We start from the raw sequence: 6,186 nt of genomic DNA, 5'->3' as shown, positions 1-6,186 counted from the left end.
CACTGTAAGGGTGGCCAGAGCCTGGAATAGGCTTCCCAGAGAGGTGGTGCTCTCACCTTCCCTGGAGATCTTCAAGAGGAGACTGGATAAGCACCTGGCTGGGGTCTTATGACCCCTGCCAACCCCAGTGCTCCTTCCTGCCCATGGCAGGGGGTCGGACTAGATGATCTGTCTAGGTCCCGTCCGACTCATTGATTCTATGATTTTTATGATTCTATAAAAAACTCAGTGGGAATTAAGATCTTTTCTCAAAAAAAGTCTGGATAATCAATGCCACAGCCCTGTGGTTCATTAAGACCAGGCCACTCACTGCTGCCTCCTGGGGAGTTGCATCCCCCACCACTGCTTGAATCCTCCAAGGACAGGGCATCCGAGCTCTGCCAGTATCTGCTAGTGAGGGAGAGTTAAGGCCAGGCTTCATACGCATGCCAGGTTTTGTGAGCATTTAGGTAGGGCATATTTATTTAAATACTGTTCAAAATTGATTTAAATTGATTTAAATTTGGAGCTGGAGGAGGCTGACATGCTTGACATGCTGACATGCCTGCTGATGAACACATGGATGAAGGAGGTATGTCAACTGTACCTGGGGTACTGCCTCACCCTACAGTGTTCAGCACTCAACAGTGAAGTCGTGAGGCAATATGGCCTTATAGGCATGTGGTGGAGAGATCTCTGAGGTGGATTGGGCAGCATGAAGGCAGTGTCACAGCTACAAGTGCGGCTGAGATTGCTTGGGCTGAACCAGCTGAGAGTAGCTTCCTTGCTTTGGAGTTCTCATAAGGTCTTTCCCACCCAGCACCAGGGCTGTGAGCTTTTTGGCTTGGAGTTGTCCCTTCTGGGCAAGGTGTGGAAAATTTGGATTCCTCCAGCCTGGACAACAAGCAGGGCATGAACTCAGTAGTTCACAGTCAGGAGAGGAGGGTCAAAGTGGAGTTACTGCCAAGGGACTGGTGTTTCACTGAATCCGGATTGCCCAAGCGCCTGCTGCTTTCTCTGCTGTGGAAGTTCCCTTTGCTGGAAACTGTTGGACTAGTTGTTTATTAGTAAGGAACCATGGCTTATCAGGAGCACCAGCACAGTGTCACTTGGGATCACAGATGCCTGAGGGGCAGTGGGGAAATATCTTTGTGGGAGTTGCCTTGGCCTTTATATGGCCAACAGCATCTGGCAGAGGATAGCAGATGTTCAGCCCACTTTCTGCTTCCCCCTTTGAAACATGCTGCAATCTACTTTCTGGAACAGCCTCCCTGAGGAGCAAGGTGAACATGATCCTGACTGTTTTTAGGATGGTGAGTGGTCAGTTCAGGGAAGGGAGTCTCAGAAATGGCTCCTGCAAGGGGGCTGGGTGTGATGATTCAGGGAAGTCTGGGTGTGATGATTCAGGGAGTGAGACCTGTATGTGGGAGACAGCCAGCCACAAAATCTTGCACTGAGGTGACTCCTGGCCCCTATGACCAAGGTGGTTTCTTTGAGCCAAGTAATGGAAATACATCCACGAGCAAAAAAAACCCCCAACAAAACATTCACCCTCACAAGACTACTGAGGGGATACCTGGATTTGAACCAGGGACCTCTTGATCTGTAGTCAAACACCCTACTACTGAGTTTTGTCCTCTTGGTTTTTTTTTGCCTTTTTGTAGACTGTCATTCAGTGTGAAGGTTTTCCAGTGTAATTCTGTTATTTTGTAATTGGAGGGCACCCTTGACCAAGTACCTGCTTGTTTGGGTGGTGCTGTAACTTAGTAAAACAGTCAGTAAAGACCAATACCAAAACACATATGACCTAGCATCCTCCCTTTGCTATTTCAATCCAGCCTCCCTGAGACTCAAGCTGGGAATGTGGAGTCCCCTGAGCTATATTTCCATGTGTGTTCTGAGGGAATATCTGTGTAAAGAGAATAGTGCAACACTGAGCCACCCAGGTGATTAGTAGAAATAGGCTTAGAGCTGCTGGCTGGCTGGTTTACTCAGATCCCTTTCATACGCAGTAGCTCCTCTACTTCTGCTGTAGTTTATATCTATTAGGCAGCAAAAAAGATAGTAAGTGGTGTAAATCCTCCAATTGGTGTTTAGGCAAGGGGGCAAGAAAGCACTAGGGGGCATAGCTCAGTGGTAGAGCAGTTGACTACAGCTCAACAGGTTCCCCAATTCCAGTCTAGGTGCCCCCTTTATTTTCTTCAAGCTAAAATGTCTGCACTGATTTCTGTGGAGAATGCAACTGAACTGTGTGGTCAATGTAAGCAAGGTTGGTACTATACATCCTCCAGTGACTGACTGCCTAGGGGTTAAGACAGAAGCAAGCTCTCCCCTAAGAAAGAAGCACAGTAGGCAATGTGCTTGTCAGGCAGAGCAGATGGTACTTTGAAGTGAGGCCTCCCAGCAGTCAGGGTAACAGGCCTTACTGATCATCGCTGTGGCTTGCAGGCCTGAGGAACAGTGAGACCCTGGTGTGGTTGCAACATGTGTTTATTACAGAGCAATGCTATGTACAGGCTATTTACAGGAATAAATACAGGCCCCTTGTTCCCAGGACAGAAAGGAATAACCATCGCCTCCTCACTAGGGCGTGAGCTTCATGCACCTCCAGTTGTTTTTCTGATACTCAAGTGCTTTCCTGGAAGAGACGGGAATGGAGACATCAGGATGGAGAAGGGGCAAATAAATTTCATCCCCTTGCAAGGCTGGGCACAGAGCCTTGCCTCCCAACCCCATTTTGTGATTGCAAGGCTATTCTCTAATCCCACAGACCAGCATAGAACCCAGGAGTCCTGGAGTGCAACCCCATCTCTGACCATTAACCCCCCCATCACTGTCTTCCAAGTAAGATTGGAACCCAGGAGCCCTGGGTCCTAGTCCCCTGCTCTAACCACTGTTACCCACCACAGCCTGCAAAGTACTTTGAGTAGTAGCTTGAGATGTAGCTGGTATTTCTGGGCCTCTCCAGCATTAATTAAGCCTCCAGCCATGCTCCAGCATGGATGGGGGCTGGCAGCATGGCAGCCCTGACCCCCCAGCTCTGTCCCGGAGTCCTGCCCATGGACCCAGGCAGAGATCAATCTTCTGTGCCCAGGCCACCACTCAATAATCACCGCCCTGCATCGGGGACACTCACTCTTGGTTGATGGCCCCAGCTCTGCACACGAGCCCCTCCTGGCAAGGGCAGACCTGGTTGATGCTGAAGGCCAGGCCACCAGGGGGCACATAGCAGCTTTCATCCATGACCAACCTTTTCTTGCAGACCATCTCACCATGCTGGCGGGCACAACAGGCAGTCAGCCCACAGTCCTTGTCCTGCCTGCAGCGGGCACCTGCATGTAAATGAGAAGAGGGTGGGTGAGAAGGGGCAAGGCCTCCCTATATGGCCCTGTGACCTCTACCCTCCATACCATCCTGCCCCCAGGAGCCTTCTGCCCCAAGACCTGCCCATGCCCCTTCCCACCAATCCTCCAGGCTTGAGATCATCCCCTATCACAGCTCTCCCTACATGGCTCAGCATCACTCACCCCAACTGGAGGCAGCCTCCCTGCCTGACCTGTTCATCTCTCTGGGTGCTATGTGTGGCATAAGGGTGGGGGCACAGCCTGTTGTGTACCCCCAACTACCCCTACCCTACTGTACCCAGCTGCTTTCTCTCCCTGAACTGTGCCTGGGGCTCCTGGAGACAAAGACAGATTGGATTATAGTTAAGTTCACTGCCCTAAGCCTATATCTTTTTCCCAGTGGTAAGGTATACATCAGAGCAGCTGCAACACTGCTCTACCTTATACCACAGAGCCATGGTCTTTCCCGGAATACAGAGCTCTCCACCTCCCTGCTGCCCTATCTGTGCCTGGGTTGCAGTTACAGGCTCAGGTCTGGAGAGCAGCTCCTGGATCAGTCAGAAGGAGCCAACCCATTCTATTTTCTTACCCTCCTGCCCATCTGGCACAGTCTGGTGGCACTTGCCAAACATACAGCTCAAGCCCCTGGTGCAGTGGGCATCTTGGCGGCAGTACTGCCCCTCCTGGCGCAGGGACAGGCAGACCCCAAAGTGCTTATCACAGAAAAGCCCTCGGGCACAGTGTCGGTCTTGGTTGCATGTTGTCACCTGAGGAGAGACAGCAAGATGGAGATGAGGGAATCCACTTCCTACCCCTGCCAATGGTCCCGCAGCAACTTTGAGTAGCAACCACCTTAGAGATGAATTACCTACCCCCACATCTCCCATAGCCCCTGCAAACACTGCCTACATTTCAAACATGGCAATGCTGAAGACCTTGGTTTAGCTCTTGATAGCAACAGGGGTGCAGTCTGGTCTCCAGATCCTCAGCACCCCTGAGTTCCCAACCAGCCCAACCAGTCCCCCCCTGCCCCCTTTTTTAACCCTTTGGGACATCACCACAGCAAGCCCTTGATATTCTACATTTTCCAAGGCAATTAGTGGGTTTTATGACAGGGGCGGGTCTCAGTTTTTATCCCAGTTGGAGATGCCTTACAGGGCCCTGAATCTCTACTGACCCCTTTCAAAAATTAGGTCCCTTCATGCAGGACTCCTAAAAGCCTTAGCTGCTTTCAGAAACCCTGCCCAGATGATGGAGAGTTATAATTAAGCCCCACCAATTTCCTTAACATAAATAAAATGCTCCTTGATCCCCGCCTTTCAAAAAGCATCAGCTGGGAACTGGTCTCTAGTTAGGTGGAGAAGGATTGGACCATCTGGACTCCTGGTTTCCATTTTGAGACTAAACAAGCCAGATTGGACAAATAATGCTTGCCCCTGGAGAAGCAGGCATATGCTGAGAGTTAATCAATCAAACTCTTCAGGGCAGATTTGTTCTGTGTTTATACCTGCCTCGGCACCAGGGCAGCCAGGGTGGCTGGGGTCCTGTCCCAAAGCCTGCCTTTGGGATCCTGCATACTAAGCATATGGAGCTCAGCTGCTCCTAGCCAGGAGATCACACCAGCCATAACTGGTGTGTGTAAACCATTCCAGCTTTCACCACCTTTTCTGTTTAGTTTTAAGCACCCTGTCCTGTGAGTGCACGCGGTTCTGTTTTGCAGAGGCCCCGGTGTGCAATCCTGGAATCCTGATGGATGTCTGGGAAGAAACTGGTTTCACATGAGTAGACTGTTCCCTCGATTTATTTTTAAAAAAGAACCAGTGAGAACAGCATGGATTTTTCCATCCGCCTTTCGATTGAAGCATTGCAAGTCTGGGCTGCCTGAACACCAGGAAGCCCTGCTAATTAGCACACAAATTAAAACCCACTGGGTCTATATCCGTTGTTTAAGCCAAGGACAAATCTGGAATGGGCAGAAATTTGCTTTTCTAACGAGGTCAGCCCTTTGCTGTGTCAGTGTTGGACAGGGAATCCTTCCTCCCCAGTGGTTTTTCAAGGAAAACCCCCATTTTTGTTGAAATGTTTTGGGTTTTCGGGGGGGGGGGGGCAACGAAACCTGAAGATGCTCAGTTTTTCCCCACCAAAAAAGGAACGTTTTTAAGGTGCAGAGACTCATTGTTGTAGGCCCCGGGGGACTGTTTCCTCCCTTGCAGCATTTCTTCAGCTGTAATCACCTGAGACCGGATTAATAAAACAGCAAACAGGGATTGGAAGAGGAGATGTAGCATTGCTTGGAGTGTGACAGTGAAGACCCCCAGCACTAGCCCATCATCTTACAAAGAGCGCAGGGCACGAAGCCTCCTCCTAGCACCTGGGTGGAAGGGGGTGGGAGTTTCCGACGGCTGCGGGACCTGGAAGGGCTTGCTGCAGCCCTTTCATGTCCTGCCATCTCTTAAAAACACTGACTGGAAAACCACCCTCCCCCCATAAAAGTCCTGCTCCAGGTGAGGATCGAACTCACAACCTCGGCATGGCTCACCCAAGTACTGCTGTATAAGTACCGCGCGCTAACCGATTGCGCCACTGGAGCAGCCGTAAAGCTTATTTTATCGGGCTGCTATTGAGCAGACCACCCAGGGAGTGGGCTCTGGGCAGGGTTCATCCCCGAGCACAGCTCCCTGGGGTCCGAGAGAGGGCCGAAATTAGACCGATCCAGAGTGCATCCCTTGTAGCAGGGGAAACCGAGGCACAGAGCCCTGGCAGGCTCCTTGCCTGTGCTCAGACGGCTCTGATTGACCTCCCGGAGCCTGGGGTGCCTGGCAGAACTAGAGAAAGACCCCAGGAGTCCTGCCTCCCACTTCCC

The 6,186-nt window shown here is 51.1% G+C and overlaps 1 non-coding gene across 1 annotated transcript; it reads right to left on the bottom strand.

Annotated features, from left to right (window-relative positions):
• Window positions 1-5,819: 5,819 nt before the first annotated feature.
• Window positions 5,820-5,913, bottom strand: TRNAI-UAU. Its single transcript has 2 exons — window positions 5,876-5,913; window positions 5,820-5,855 (listed from the first exon to the last, which is right to left on the bottom strand). It is a non-coding gene; the product is annotated as a tRNA-Ile (tRNA).
• Between the last annotated feature and the right edge of the window lie 273 nt (window positions 5,914-6,186).

Source organism: Crocodylus porosus, unplaced genomic scaffold (genome assembly GCF_001723895.1).
Source record: "Crocodylus porosus isolate Cpor-Errol unplaced genomic scaffold, CroPor_comp1, whole genome shotgun sequence".
NCBI lineage: Eukaryota > Metazoa > Chordata > Crocodylia > Crocodylidae > Crocodylus > Crocodylus porosus.
Note: the sequence above shows the minus strand (reverse complement) of the source record. Positions and strands in the feature narration are given on the sequence as shown.